Below are 17,186 nucleotides of genomic sequence, written 5' to 3' on the forward strand. Positions count from 1 at the left end.
CCCTGGCGCTAACTCAATAACAAACTGAATCTCCCTATGCAGCGACAACCCTGGTAAATCCTCAAGAAATACATCCAAGAACTCACAAACCAATCTGGTCTCCCCCAGCCTTGTTGGCAAAACCCTAGTGGTATCCACCACACTAGCAAGAAAGCCCATACATCCACCCTGTAATAAGTCCCTGGCTCTTAGCGCTGATATCATGGGTATGTGGAGTCCACATACATCTACCACAAAGACAAATAGATCCTCGCCTTCTAGATCAAAGGTCACCATCTTCTTCCTACAATCAATAGTCACTCCATATCTAACCAACCAATCCATACCCAAAATCATGTCAAAGTCCTCTATACCCAACTCAATCAAGTCTATTGATAACTCCCTACCATCAACCATCACTGGCAGTGTTCTAATCCATCTCCTAGAAACTACCAGTTCTCTTGTAGGCAATATAGTTCCAAACCCCGCAATACAGTGTTCACTAAGTCTACACAGTCTATCAATCACCTTACTAGGAACAAATGAATGTGTAGCACCAGAGTCAATCACAGTAAAAGGATAGCCAGCGCTAGAAAGCTGACCTGTCACCACCGAGGGACTAGCCTCGGCCTCTGCCTGAGTTAAGGTGAACACTCGAGCTGGAGTGAAGCTGTCCACCTTCCCTGCTTCCCCTTTCTTCACTGTTGGGCAGTCCTTCTTGAGGTGTCCCACCATCCCACACATATAATAGGCCTTAGCCCGACATTCACCCGGATGGCGTCTTCTACACCTCGTGCACTCCAGATAGCTCCTCCATGTATCATCACCTCCCTAACAGCCACCCTGAGTACCCCCGACCTCTCCTATCAGAACCAGGAGTGGTCGAAGTATCATTGGTCTTCCTCTTCAAATCACTAGGGCCTTCGCCCCTACCAGACCCAGAGTATGGAGGCACCGCTCTACAGCCCTCCCGTCTTGCTGCACTATCCCTCCAGATCGTGTTCTCCGCTTCCACAGCGGTAAGAGCCTTCTCAACAGCCTAGGCATAAGTTGTTCCCCTAGGTACTGTTGTAATCCTCACATCTTGGGCTATCATGGCGTTAAGCCCTCTGATAAATCTGTCCTACCTATCTGCATCGGTAGGTACAAGATCTAGTGCGAACTTCGCAAGTCTGTTGAATTTCAGGGCATATTCTGTAACTGTCATGCTGTCCTGAACCAATCCCACAAATTCATTAAACTTCGCTGCCCTGATGGCAACATTGTAATACTTCTCGCTGAACAAATCCTTGAATCCATCCCAAATCAAGGTAGTAACATCTCTGGTCTATGCACCCACTTCCCACCAGATGCGGGCATCCTCTCTCAGAATATATGTGGCACAGGCCACTCTGTCATGACCCTCTACCTTCATAAAATCCAAGATAGCGGTGATCATACTCATCCACTGTTCAACTTTCAGTGGATTTGGTCCCCTTTCAAAAGTTGGAGGATGTTGTCTCTTGAACTGCTCATACAACGGTTCCCACCTATTCCCAACCTCCACTGGCTGTACTACTGGTACCACTGTAGGTGGTGCAATGGATGCAGTACTCCATGATGGAGCTTGCTGACTCAGTAAACGGATCTGCTCTTCCTAGCTCAGAAGTCGGGCTTGCATTTCAGCCATAATTTGCTGCCAGTTCTCAGGGACTAGCTAAGGGGTCTGGCCTTGGTCATCATCCCTTGCCTTAGATCATCTTGGACACATAGCTATCCAAGTTAATCTGCAATCAATGACTCGGCGGTCAGACGATGATGACAGGGTAATAATCCTTCCATAATCCCCCATTAAAACACAACCAATCACAAGAAGTCAAGATATAACAGTTTATTCAAATATTCATTCACATACAACAGCAATGCCAATAAGCATGCCTCAATATCATCACACAGCAGTCAAGGGTCAGGCCCTATCATTATCTCATGCTCCCTATTAATCAAACAGATATCAGCATTCATATTTCTGTCCAATCATTTAAGCATATAAACATGCATACACAATTACCAAACCCTGAGTCGAGCTTGTCTTTAGCGGCGAATGTACATGTCCAGCCAGTCTTCAGGAACCCTTAAACCTAAGATGTTCTGATACCAAGTTGTAACACCCTGGATAACCAAGGTTGCTACACTGTGTGTTTATAAAGGAGTAAGACTTGCTAATTAAGTCATATAGTTGAAAATGTGACCCTAAATAATTAGGTTAGGGTTAAAAGATTTTGGCCAAAAACAGGAAATTTCTCATTAAAATAAACGCTTAATACATGGGATCCCAAAACAGGTTTTAAGGGGCAGTTTACAAAAGCTTCGAGTATATGTACAATCACAACCACTCTAATGGCAAAATAGGCACTTTAGGTTCTCCTGTCCCTGTATCAATCCTCGACCGTGGCGGTCGATCAGCTGACTATGTACATTCAGCCCCAGAGCTCTCCAACTCAAGACTGGTCCACCTTACTCTTACCTTTACCTGGACCATGTAGCACCCATGAGCCAAGGCCCAGCAAGAAAACCATAATGCATAGCATAAGCGACAATTAACAGTCAGATAATTCACAAATCACCAAACAGATACTCAGCAAGTCATATTGCTCACATAATCAACGATATCAATCTGCAAACCAATAATCAATCATCCAAATAATAAATATGTCATAATCATTATATTCATAACAATAAACATATAACACATTATCCAGGGTTGACTCCCTTAGGCCACAACCTCTAATTGTCCCACTAACTCTGACTCGCTTAGGCTGAGCTCAGTGATTATATACATAACTTCAGCTACCAGTGGCCGAGTCGCACCCTGTGCGCAAATAGTGACTACGACACTCTTAGGACGTTTATCACATGTCCCCATGGCATAATACCATCTTATGACATCACATACAAGTTTAGGGAGCTCTTAGTCCCAACATAACCACATAACCGGGTGCAGTTTCTTATCTTTGATTCCGAGTGCTTTGGTTAATAGAAACGATCCTCGAGCACAATCCCGTCCGATCCCTAGCTTACACCTAGTCACAACTGTAAAATAGAACTATCATTAAATCTCAATTTCATAACCCAACTTCAAAACCAATCCCAAGCTCCCGGGAAGTCCAATTCCACCAAACGGGTTGGTGGAATCGGCCCCCGAGCTTCCAAGCAAAATCCCTAAGAAAAATACCCAAAACCCATTTCTGGAGGCAGGGTAGTGCTATAGCGCCACAAGGTGGGCGCTACAGTGCTACAAGCAGAGACAAACACCCCTAGGAAAACAAGCATAGCGATGTAGCGCTCTAATGCTAGCGCTACAAGCAGCAACAACAACCCTCTGAGTTTTTCCTTCGAATTTTCCCCGAGCCAAAGCTCCATAAATCCTCTCCAAACCTCAACCACACTTTAAATTAAGCCTACCATCCACTACATCTCATCCAACATGGCCCAAAAACATCAAATTTGGCCACATGCACCATCAAACACAGAAAACCAAGATTGAGCTTGAAGCTCAAGAACTTAACCAGAAAACCCAGAAATTCAAAACTTCAAAGCCAGGAATTGTTACCTTTAATGGGAGAATTCGACCCTAAGTTTCTTTCTATGCCCTTCCAGCCTTTAGTTCCTCAAATCCCCAAGCTCAAGTCCTTAGTTTCCATCCATAATCCAAAAATCAGAATTCAATCTGAACAAACCCAGAAAAATTCAGTTAAAACCTTTAAACCTTACCTTAATTAGCTGCTATTTCCAGTTAAGCTTTTCAGCCACTTCCAAGGATCATAGTCCTCAAGACCTAGCCTAACCTCTGTGAGTTCCCAGCTTCAAATTCACAAGAGAGGGAGAGAGAAGCAACAATTCGAGAGAGAGAGAGAGGGATAGGTTTGATGCTCTACTTTCTTCCTTTCCTTTTCTTTCCTTTTGTTTCTATTACTTTCTACAACTTCCACTAAAAACATCAGATATAACATGTATATCTCCTAATAGGCAAAATACTCTTTTACCCTCCCACTTAAATCCAAGCCTTTTAGTCATTCTAGGGGCATTTTGGTCATTTGTTCACAATTCCCGCTAACTCTTCAAGTGTTCCTAATATTTACCACTTAAATCTCGTCATCTAATTAATCACCAATTATTTTCCCCAATGCCTAATTATCTCCAATATATTTTCCCAAGTTCCCAAAAATACCCCAGGCTCCCCCGGGCCGGGTATAAACCCCCACCGAGACTATTTCGCTAAACCGCTCACTAGGATCGCTTCGAGCCACAAGCTGCAAATATATCCACATAATAATGTGGTCTCAATAATTTATCGCAAATAATTGCATTTATGCTCTCAATGGGCCAAAATTACAAATATGCCCTTATAATCTAAACAGGGCCTACATGCATACTAATACTCTTAATCATGCATCTCATATATCCATATAATCATGTAAGCATGCTTATCACATAATCATGCATTTAATCATTTAAATCACACATAAACCAATTATGCCCTCCCGGCACACTAATCAAGGCCCTTAAGCCCTATTAGTAATTGTTGGGTCGTTACATTAAATGGACATATATTCATCACATAAACACAACAAACCAATTAATCAATCAAACATGCATAACTCCAGCATTATATCATCGTAGCACACAGTCCCAAAACCTATCTCCACTAATTTATAATTCCTACATTCCACTAAGTTCAATATCTTAATTATATATTAAGGTCAAAAATATTATTACCTCCAATATAAAATCCTCTGAAGCTTGATCTCACCAATAAAAAACCTATTCAAATATACCAATAAACAAAAATAAATGAAAAAGTTAACAAAATATAAAGAAAAATATACTAAAACTATTCTATCTAAATAAATAATAAAGTGGAACTTAAAGAAAACACATAATTTAATTATACGTACGCATTTAAATACTTATACCCGAAATTAAATAATTTTTTTTTAAAAAAAGTTTACAAAACATAAATAAAAATATACTAAAAATATTCTAACTAAATAAATAATAAAATGGAACTTAAAGAAAACAAACAATTTAATATATATATATATATACATACATATTCAAACTATTAAGCCCAAAACATTTTTTAAAAAATTAAAAAAGTTAACAAAATATAAAGAAAATTTTACTAAAATTATTAAAACTAAATAATTAATAAAGTGGAACTTATAGAAAATATATAAACTAATCTATGTACTCATTTACATAATAAAACCCGAAATTAAATTTAATAAAAAATTTAAAAAGTTAACAAAAAATAAAAAAATTATAATAAAAAATTTCTAAAAAAATAAAATATTAAAATGTAAATTTTAAGCCTAAAACAATTACATAATCTCAATAGGGATATTTACGGCAAAACTCCTTAATCTTTTCGAGTTCACACATCATTAACCCCAATAAAAAATTTTGATGGCAATACCCCTGATTATTACATTTTTGTTGTAGATGAGTCCTTTTGGCTGTTAAGTGCCAACTAGATCTGTTAAATGCTAGCGAAGACACACGTGTACACATTCTATTGGGCCACATATTAAATAATTAATTAATTAAAATTTAGAAAAATAAGATTAAAATTAAAATCTAATTTAACATAAAACGTTTTTTTCTTCTCCATCTTCACCTTCATCTTCATCGTCATCTAGATCTGAAACAACCTTCCTCGTCAAAACCAGATTTGAAATCATATTCTCCTTATTATCTTCTTCATTTCTTGCAGATTATGGGATGAATGGGGTGCTCGCTGATAATTTTGCAAATAGACAAAGGAGATTTGAGAGAGAATCAAAAGGGAGGCTAGGTTTTCATTATATCAAAAAGATAAAAGTAAGAGTACAAGAGCAACAAAATATATAGCCAAAATAATGAGAGGCTGAAAGACTAAACTACCCTTACATATTAATAAAACTTATATTATTAACATCCCCCCTCAAACTCACGATGCATTTGCGGGAAGCATCGAGAGTTTGCTAACTAAGAAACGAAAACGTGAAATAGAATGAGCCTTCGTAAACAAGTCGGCAATCTGCATAGCAGAAGTGACAAATGGTAAGGTGATGGTCTCATTCTAATAGTGGTGACGAGTAAGATGACAATGTATCTCAATATGTTTCGTGCGCTCATGAAAAACAGAGTTGCGAGTAATCTGAATAGCACTAACATTGTCACAATGCATCGGAGTGGGATTTGAGAGAATAACACCCATATCGGCAAGTAACCAAAGCAACCAAACAATTTCAGCGGTAGTGGAGGCCATGACACGATATTCTGCTTCTGTAGACGATCGAGAGACAACGGTCTGTTTTTTACTCTTCCAAGAAATAAGAGAATCTCCCAAAAATATACAAAAACCAGTGGTAGATTTGCGATCAGTACATTCATCACCCCAATCTGCATCTGAGTAGGCACGTAACTCTAAAGTAGACGTAGATGGAAAAAGCAGACTCTGAAATTGAGTTCCCCGAAGATATCGAAGAATACGAAGCACAACTACCCAATAAACGGTAGTGGGAGATGCAACAAACTGACTGACAATGTGAACTGCATAAGCGATGTCTGGCTTGGTGATAGTAAGGTACATTAAGCTACCAACCAGAGTGCGATATAGAGAGGGATCTGACAAGGCAACACCATCAGATGAAGAATACCTGGCATTAAGCTCAAGAGGGGTATCAACAGTGCGAGCATCAGAGAGACGAGCCTGATCGAGAATGTCAGCAATGCACTTAGATTGAGAAAGAAGATAGCCACGAGGAGAGTAAGCAACTTCTATCCCTAAAAAGTACCGTAGGGAACCCAAATCTTTCATCTCAAATTCATGAGCCAAGTGCGTTTTCAACTTCGTTATCCCATTTGCATCATCCCCAGTGATAATCATATCATCAACATATAAAGAGAGTAAAGTGCAGCCAGAAGAAGTACACCTAACAAAGAGAGCTGAATCATGTGCACTAGGATGGAAGCCGAGAAAAGTAATCACGATAGAGACTTTTTCAAACTAGGCTCGGGGAGCTTGTTTAAGCCCATAAAGAGCCTTCTTCAATCTGCAAAATTCTCCTGAATTATGAGGAACACCTGGTGGAGGAACCATGTAAACTTCTTCTTGAAGAGTCTCGTTCAAGAAGGCATTTTTAACGTCCATTTGAGAAATGGACCACTGTCGAGCAGACGCAACAACAATGAGAGTACGAATAGTGGTATGTTTGGAAACTAGAGCGAATGTTTCCTCATAATCCATCCCACACTCCTGAGCAAAGCCTTTAGCAACCAAATGAGCTTTTTACCGCTCTACTGACCCGTCAGACTTAGTCTTGATCTTGTAAACCCAGCGGGAACCAATAGCACGCTTCCCCACAGGAAGAGGAACAATATCCCAAGTACCTGTCTTGTACAACGCAGAGAGTTCTTCAGCCATTGCCTGCTGCCAAAGAGGATCAAGAATAGCTTCTTTATAGGAAGAGGGCTCAGAGAGTTGGTGAATAGAAGTCAAAAAAGAAGAGAAAGAATCAGAATAAGTGGAGTAGACAAAATCAAGTAACTATGTGGACTTACGAATTCTTTGAGGGTAGCGAGGAGGAGAAGGAGGAGCAGGAGTAGGATCCACAATCTCATAAGCATCTTGGGCAGTAGTAGGGACAGAAGGGACTTCGACAAGCCAAGAACTGACATCTGCAGAGTTAAGAGTATCAACAGTACAAGAATCAAATGGATCAATACGAGTGAGATCAAATTTGTGTAGATTGAGGGTGTTCGATGGAATAGAGTAGAAAGGTATATGCTCAAGAAACACAACATGACGAGAAACATAGAGTTTTTGACTAATAGGATCATAACATCGATATTCTTTTTGACCTTCACCATAACCAAGAAATACACAAAGAGCGGAACGAGAAGTAAGCTTACTACGTTCAACATGAGGATGGATAACAAAACAAGTGGAACCAAAGACTCTCAATGAAGAATAATCAGTAGCGTGACCATAAAGTTTTTCAAAAGGAGACAAACCTGAAGTGAAAGATGACAGAATTCTATTGATTGAATGAACTGCATTCAAAATGGCTTCCCCCCAGAACTCACTAGGAACATAAGTAGACAATAAGAGAGAATGAGTAGTTTCAATAATGTGTCTGTGTTTTCTTTCGGTAACTCCATTTTGCTCTGGTGTATCGGTACAAGAGGTTTGATGTAAGGTACCATCTAAAGCAAGCAATTTAGAGAAATGATTGGAGGTATATTCACCACCCAGATCACATCGAAAACATTTGATAACAGCATTATGTTGAGTTTTAACAAAAGAACGAAACATATGATAAATCCCGAGGAAATCAGAACGATGTTTCATAAGATAGACCCAACAAAAATGAGTATAATCATCGATAAAAGAGACATAGTAACGTGAGCCACCTTTTGTTAGAACGGGTGATGGCCCCCACACATCAGAGTGAATCAAATCAAAAGGTGCAAGAGAAACGTAAACACTCTTATAAAAAGGAAAAGCAGAAAATTTTGCCAATTTGCAACCACAACAATCTGAAATATCATGGGTTTGTAACTTTCCTAATTCTCCTATGGAAGCTAAGTACTTTAAACATGAACCAGAGACATGTCCAAGAAGAGAATGCCACAAAATAAAAACTAGACGAAGATGAACTTAAACGAAATGAAGAAAAATCGACACTAGAAGCTGCAACATTAGGAACTCTCAGCTCATCTAAAATGTAAAGCCCCCCCTGCCTACGGCCTATCCCAATTAGCTTCTTGGAATGAGGATCTTGAACATAACAACAAGAATTGGAGAAAATAACTGAGAAACCAGAGTCACATAATTGACCAACAGAGACAAGATTCAAAGTAAGATTTGGAATATGATATACATCGGAGAATGACATTTTTGGAGTGCAAATCAAGGCAATCCTTGCTAATGGCATGGGAGTACCATCAGCAGTCATGACAGATACAGATGGTGCTGATTTAATAGACAACAAAGAATTGGAATTAGGTGACATATGATGTGAAGCTCCAGAATCAAGGACCCATATAGAGGAAGATATACCTGGTGTGCTACTAGAAGGCAAACCTATGTGTGAGAGGGCTAACATGGCGTGTGGCTGCGAGGCAATGAACTTCTGAAACTGCTCTGTGAGTGTAGCAAACGAGGTACTAGGAGTGCTTCCAGAATCTACAGGTGGAACAATAGCTGCCATGTTCGAAGACATAGAGAAAAGAGGTCGGTGAGCTTGGTTGCCAGATTTCCAGTGAGGAGGCTGATTCGGTGATTGCGCCTTGTTCCACAGTTTGGGACATTGAGCCTTCCAGTGTCCCTTTTGCTTGCAAAAACTGCATTTTTCGTAGCCAACCTTGGCTTGAGTCTTGTGTTGATTTTTGGAGGCTGGTCGATGAGGAACTGCAAAGACAAAGGTGTTCAGAGAAAGAAGAATTCCATTTTTCGCCCCCCCTTCCCTTTATCAACTCGAGACTTCAAGCGCATCTCTTCTGCTAACAACTCATTAACCAACGGAAGGGGACTACGATGTAGGATTGTTCCACGAAGACCTTCAAACTCATCTTGAAGAGCCATCAAAAACTGAACCAGACGCCATGCGTCTCTCTGAGCAATGTAAGGGGAAAATGCCCGTAACTCCGCTGATTCAGTCAAAGCAAGCTGATCCCACATATTAGACATAGCAAAATAAAATTACTGAATGTTCATGTTATTCTGTTGAAGGGCCCGAATGTCAATCTCCAACTGATACTACTTTGTGAAATTAGACTGTGTATACAACCTTTCCATGTGCTCCCAAACTTCCTTTGTCGTCTCATATTTCGCCAACTGGATACCGATTGATTGTTGAATCGAGTTGTTGATCTAAGTGATGATTTTTGAATTGTTGGCATCCCAAAGATCCAATTGTTCTGCAAAGCTCTCATCCTTATCGTCCTTCAGTTTCATGGAAGTTCCAGAAACATAACCCCACATACGTTTCCCTTTCAGAAAATTTTTCATGACATAGTGCCAATACGAATAATTCTGCCCATTCAATTACACATTGATGGACTGAAGCGAATAATCTTTTGCGCTAGCCATGATGAACAATTGAAATCCAAATAGATAAAACAAAGTGCGAAATCCCCAAGATTGATGATGCAAAATCCCCAAAATCGGTGTGAAAACCTCAAAATCAAAGCCAAAGACAGAGTCAAATTCCTAAAATAGTTCGATCAAACCCAAATCCTAGCGCAAAGATAGAGTTCGATCAAAATCCAACCCAAAGAAAGAGTTCGATCACCGAGACCATAATCCTAGCGCAACCAAATCGAGGGTACTCAAGAACCTGTCTCTGATACCATGATAATTTGCAAATAGACAAAGGAGATTTGAGAGAGAATCAAAAGGGAGGCTAGGTTTTCATTATATCAAAAAGATAAAAATAAGAGTACAAGAGCAACAAAATATATAGACAAAATAATGAGAGGCTAAAAGACTAAACTACCCTTACATATTAATAAAACTTATATTATTAACACTCGCGATGACGGGGAATGAAGCTTGACACCGATTGGGAGCTCGATGCCGGAGGGGAGATGCAGAGAGGGGCTTGGTGTCATTCGCATGTAGGGATGAAGGATCTAGGTTTGAGCTTCGATGATACCCATTAAACCCCAAGCGAGAGACTTGAAACCCAGATCCAAGATTTCATATTCCAAAACCCAGATTTGGGCTGCTGAAGTTTGGGGTATGTGGGGTTCATATGTTGCAAGCTTTTCAGGCAAGCTTTCAGTCTTCTTGACAGGTATTCTCTTAGCTACAACAACAGTTGTAGTTGATGCAACCACCAAATCAAGGTTCAATCTTGCACTAGACTACCCAGGATATCAAGCAGCAATAGGTAAATTTTTATCAGACTCATTAAATTTCAATTAGATGTTTTGGTTAGTGAGTTAGTGTCATGAGCTGTATTGAAATGCAGAAAAGAAATATTTATTTTACAGAAACAATTGATTATGTTGAAATATATAGTAGAGGTATTACTTTGCTTTCCTGAGCTGTATCAAACTGCTGAAACAATTTTACTACTTATTATTTCATTATTATTATTATTTGGAGAAAGATTTGTCTTTGCTTCTTAGCTTTGATTTGCAATGTATCATTAGTGAGCCTTGCGTTCAAAGAATATTAGCTTATACAATGAAGTTTCATTTTCTTTACTGTCTTTGCACTTAAGGAGGATTATTACTCTGATCTTTGGTTCGATAGTAGCTTCTTTACATTATGCTTAGTGTTCTGTTCTTGTGGTTCCAGTGGCTTGGGACTATTCCATAAGCAGTTACCAGCATACTTCCAGTGTGCCTTCATCCACATCTGCTTCTCCTGCTATACCTTCGACGAACAAGGTTTTAACTCCTGTAATTTGATTTAGCAATAGATTTAAAATAAATTTATTCATATTAAGTGGTTTTTTTTCTATGTTTCAGATTTTCATTTTATTAAATCAATATCTTATTTTCCTAATTTTTAGTTAATTAAATTTATTTTAAAAATAAAATTTAAATAATTAATTAACTATTTAGTATGTAGCCCAATAGAATGTGTACACGTGTGTCTTCGCTAGCATTTAACAGATCTAGCTGGACTTAACAGCCAAAAGAACTCATCTACAACAAAAATGTAACAGTCAGGGGTATTTCCGTCAAATTTTTTTATTGGAGTTAATGGTGCATGAACTCAAAAAGATTATGGGGTTTTGCCACAAATATCCCACTCAATATAAAACTAACAAAAAATTTAAAAATCCGAAATATAGCTATTTCATTAAAAAAAATCCCAAAAATTTAATTTAATTCATAAAAATTAATAAATTGCACTTACTTGTGGTAATTGAGTAATGTGGGTTCTTGAAGTAGCAAACCCCAAAAAACTAAGGAAATTTTTGGGTTATTAAACAATAATCTTCAAAAATAAAAAATCTACACACAAAAAAAACTATGTATAAAGTTCATAAACATATATAAATCATCATTTTAACCTTAAAATTGAAAAAAAAAATGAAGAAAACGTACCAAAATGTGCCAAAAAGTTTGGAAGAGGCGCTGGTCTTAGAGAGAAAACATTCAGTTTTTTTCTTCTGAAATGTTAGGGCAAATGAGCTCTTGAAGGGGGGGGGGGGGGATGAAAAGGTGCAAGGGCGTTAGCGTCAGTGCCCCACTGACGCTAACAGATCGTTTGAGTCAGTGGGGCACTGATGCTAACATTGACATTAACAGCGTCAGTGCCCCACTAACTCAAATGATCTCCACTAACATCGTCAGTGTTCTAACTGATGCAAATACCCTTTCATTTGTGGCAGTGCCCAACTGACACAAATGTTAATTCTCAGTCAATGGCATCAGTCAACTGCATTGACTGACTTGTTTGACTGACACAGAAGGGGTATTTTGGTGTAGTGAGTCGCGTCATTGTTACTAGCAAGTATAATATCATCAACATAGATAAGTAAGGCAAGAAATACACCTGATTTTTAGCGAATGAAGAGTGAATGGTAGAATGGGGAATGTTTGAATCCGAGCATTATTAAATTAGAACTAAGCTTTGCATACCATTGATGAGAGGATTGTTTGAGGCCATACAAACTATTTGTTAACTTACATACCGGATTAGGATGGGTAACTCCTTTATCCTTGAGGAATGGTCATATAAACTTACTTATTTAATTCACCATAAAGAAATGCATTATCAGTATCAATTTGATGTAAAGATAAGTTTTTAGAGGCAATTATTGCTAGTAAAAATTTTATTGTAGTAAATTTAGCAATGGGTGCAAAAGTTTCAGAATAATCTATACCTTCTTGTTGAGTATATCCTTTGGCGACAAGTTGAGCTTTATAGTGATCAATCTCTCCTTTGGAATTGTATTTTACTTTATACACCCATTTACAACCAATTGTGTGTTGGCCTTGTGGGAGGGAAACAATTTTCCTAGTGTTGTTGGCATCCAATGCATCAAATTCTTGTTGCATAGCATGTTGCCATTTTGGTTTGGTGGCAGCTATGGTGTAATGTTAGGGGCTCTAAAGTGCAATTGGCAGCTAAGATAGCAGCCTTGAAAGAGGAAGAAAACTTGTGATAATATAAGTAATTAGAGATAGAGTGAGAAGTAGAAGGTAGTGTGGCTTGATATTGACATATGTAATCTTTTAAATGAGAAGGCTTGGTAGTAGTTCAACCAAATTTAGTAGTATGTGGAGCATTGGTGGGCTGAATGGGATCTGACCAATAGGTAGTAGCAGCGGAAGGAAAAGAAGCACCTGCATTAGAGTGATTAATAGGTGGAGTAACAGCAGGAATATCATAGTGAACAGTAGTACCTGTAGAGATGTTAGTCTTGGGCATAGAAGATTGTCAAAAAAATATATCTATTTCAGCATTAGGTGTAGCTTTCCAAAGAGGACAAATTGATTCATAGAAAATAACATCACGGGAGTGAAAATTTTGGTTAGTTTGAATATCAAGTAAAGTATATGCTTTCATGCCATGAGGGTATCCAATGAATATACACACTCAAGAGCGATGATAAAATTTATGTCTCTTGCTATCAAGAGTAAATGCATATGCTAGGCAACCTATGTTTCGCAAGTGATTATAGTTTGGAGCCTTTTTGTATAATAATTAAAAAGGTGCTTTGAAATGAATTTTTTTTATGGTGTTCCATTCATCAAACATACAGCTCTATGAATAAGATAGCTCCAATATGATAATGAAATGTTTGATTGGAAACATAGTGCTCTAGCAACATTCAAAATATGTTGGTGTTTACGCTCCACAACATAATTTTGTTGTGGGCGTTTAACACGAGAATTATATTGTATGATACCCTTTGTAGCAAAAAAAGGATGTTAAATTGAGTTCTTTAGCATTGTCGGTTCTTACCAATTTGATGCTTGTGGAAAATTGAGTATTGATCAAAGTTAAAAACTTTGGAATAGCTTGTTGAGCTTCAACTTTTGATTTCAACATGTATACCAAAGTAAAGCCAGTAGCATTATCCACAATGGTAAGAAAATACTTGTATTCTTAAATGCTTAAGATGTGAAATGGTCCTCATATGTCTAAATGTATTAAATCAAAAGGATTGGTGGCAAAATTATTGTGAGAAATAAAAGGTAATCTCTTTTGTTTTGCATAATGACAAATGGAACAAGGAATGGAAGAAGTATTAGAACCTGAAAAAAAAACTATATCTTTATTGATATTAGAAGTAACCAACATAGAGGGATGGCCAAGGCGTGTGTGCCATTGCTCTAAATTATTATAGATATTACAAGAAACAAAATATGAATTCGGAGAACAATCTTTTGTCAAAATATAGAGATTGTGGAGCTTCTTAGCAATCCTAATTTTTTTGTACCGAATAGGATCCTATATAGAGAAATCATAAGATTTAAAAACAAGTTGTTGACGGTGATAACTCGTCAATGAAGTTAAGTTAGAAAAAATCAAAGTATATTGCTTATAAATGATGAACTTCAAAAGTCTAATAGAAAATAGTTGTAGATGGAAATGGGGAAATGAACTTGTATTTCTCTTGATACCAAGCTACAGTACTTTTTCCAAGCCCTTCAATGTTGAAATGGGATTCCCTTTATAGTGGGCTCTAATGGCCCCTGATACATCGTGGTCCGTGGGACCAGATTGTACACAAGTACATTGTCAGGAGAGTGGTATCAGGTATAGTGGTGTTGGCTCCAATACATAGTCAGGGTCCGTGGGGGTGCCTCCACTACTTATTTGGTATGAGTGTCAGAGGAGTGGCACCAGGCATAGTGGTGCATGTGGTTATGGTGTCGACTCTGATATATGGTCAGAGACATGCAGGCCATGTCACCACTCCTAGTACTCCCACTACTTGTCTGGCATAGGTATTCGAATCAGACATACGAGGTCTTAAAGGTCGTACCTCGTACAATCTTCGTACTTGTACTATATTTTTTAATTATACTTGAGTTTTTACCTCTAAATGTTGGAGTCTCCGTAGGTCTTCATAGGAGACACCATCTTGAGGTGCAGGGTGCGAGACACCTGGTGCATGTAGGGGTCGTGGCGCGAGACGGGGCCCTTGGGCCATTAGCGCGAGGCGCTTATTGAACGAGGTGCATGACGAGGCGTGGTGAAGCGCGAGACGGGGCTCTTAGGCCCTTGGCACGAGATGCCCGAAGAACCTCAAGGCCACCCACGAGATGTGAGCGAGATGGGTCTCTTGGGCCCTTGGCGCGAGTCGCCCGAAGCACCTCAGGGCCACCCACGATACATGAGTGATAGGTGCGCGAGATGGGTCTCGTGAGGTGCAGGGCAAGGCATGAGAGGTCCCGTGGGGTGCCCAAGCACGTGGCCAACTCGCGGGTGAGCTTGGGCGCGAGGCCGTCTCGCAGGGTCTTAGGCGCGAGGCTATGCAGGGCGCGCCCCTCCTGGGTACGAGACGCCTCCTTTCGTGAGGCGTGAGGCCATCTGGGGCAGGCGTGAGGCACACGAGACATGGGGCGCTGCATGATGCGTGAGGTGCGAGATGACGATCTCGCGAGGCGTGGCCTCGCTGGGTGCGCCGAGAATAGGCAGGCGTGAGACAATGACCTTGCGAGGGGCTCTTGCACGAGGTGTGGCCTCGCTGGGTGCGCCGAGAATAGGCAGGTGCGAGACAATGGTTCTGCTGAGGTGCATGGGTGCTAGGCACGCCAAGAATAGCCTCACGTGCCTCCTTGCGAGAAGATGGTGGCCCAAGGGCGACGCAGCAGAGGCATGTATTTAGGCGCTTATGGTTCCTTAGCACATACTTTGGATCTTTTACAAGCATGGAATTTGGAGCGTCCACACAAGTATATTAGAAGTTTTGTTGAGTAAGTAAGGTATTGACAAGAGATTAAACTAAAATTGTGGTACATAAAGGACATATAGAGTTATTTTGTCATTGATGCACACAGTTGATAGATATTTGGCAATAATTAGGCAGGGTTAAGTAAGTAGCAAGAGGCCTTTGGTCAAAATAAGCAAAGCTATTTATGTCAATACACACATGGTGAGTAGCACCACTATCAAGTATCCAAAGTTTAGTGGGAGAGGTGTTGTTACCAGAAAAGTTATTCAATGTGTGGAATTGTTTTCTGGTATAGTAGTCTCCAAATGGCTATGTTGGAGCTGTTGGCTGAGTATGAAGATGAGCTATTGACAGTGTTGAGCTTGTGGAAGGACCCGAGACATGGAATGTAACACCCCACGTCACTATGACTGCTTCCTGGAATGACAATTGGCCCTGGAAACCAACACAAGTCTTTCTAGCGTGCTTTGTCCTCACTCGTACACTTCCTAGGAGGTCACCCATCATGAGACTACTCCAGGTCAAGCACACTTAACTTTGGAGTTCTCAAGTGATGCGCTACCGAAAAGAAGATGCATCTTGTTGGCATAGGTAGTACCCATCAATCCATTTAAGCCATTTTCAACGGTGTAGTCCCATATCTACGCAGTCTTAGAATCAATACACTTGACCTTCGCCAGGCGATGTGAGATTGCACAGCATTTACCCGGTCTTTCCCCCTGCGGATCACAAGATTCAGACTGTCACAATCACCCCCCCTTAGGGGTCCAACGTCCCCGTCGGCCACACTTCCGGTTGGGTCAAGGCTCTAATACCATTTGTAACGCCCCACGCCATTATGGCTGCTTCTTGGAATGACGATTGGCCCTGCAAACCAACATGAGTCTTTCCAGCGTGCTTTGTCCTCACTCGCATGCTTCTTGAGAAAACTTCCTAGGAGGTCACCCATCATGAGACTACTCCAGGTCAAGCATGCTTAACTTTGGAGTTCTTGGGTGATGGGCTACCAAAAAGAAGATGCATCTTGTTGGCATAGGTAGTACTTATCAATCCATTTAAGCATTCTTCAACTGTGTAGTCCCATACCTACACAATCTTAGAATCATCACACTTGACCTTCCCCAGGCGATGTGGGATTTCACAGTTTTTACTCTGTCTTTCCCCATGCGGATCACGAGATTGTGACTGTCACATGGAATGTCTTTGAGGAAGTCCCATTTGAGTATTCATTCTGTTTCTTTTTATCATAGGCATTGTTTTGAGAACTCGTGTTGCTGCGAGTGCCATATCCGAGTGAGAAACCATGTAAGA

This window comes from Humulus lupulus, chromosome 1 (genome assembly GCF_963169125.1).
Source record: "Humulus lupulus chromosome 1, drHumLupu1.1, whole genome shotgun sequence".
NCBI lineage: Eukaryota > Viridiplantae > Streptophyta > Magnoliopsida > Rosales > Cannabaceae > Humulus > Humulus lupulus.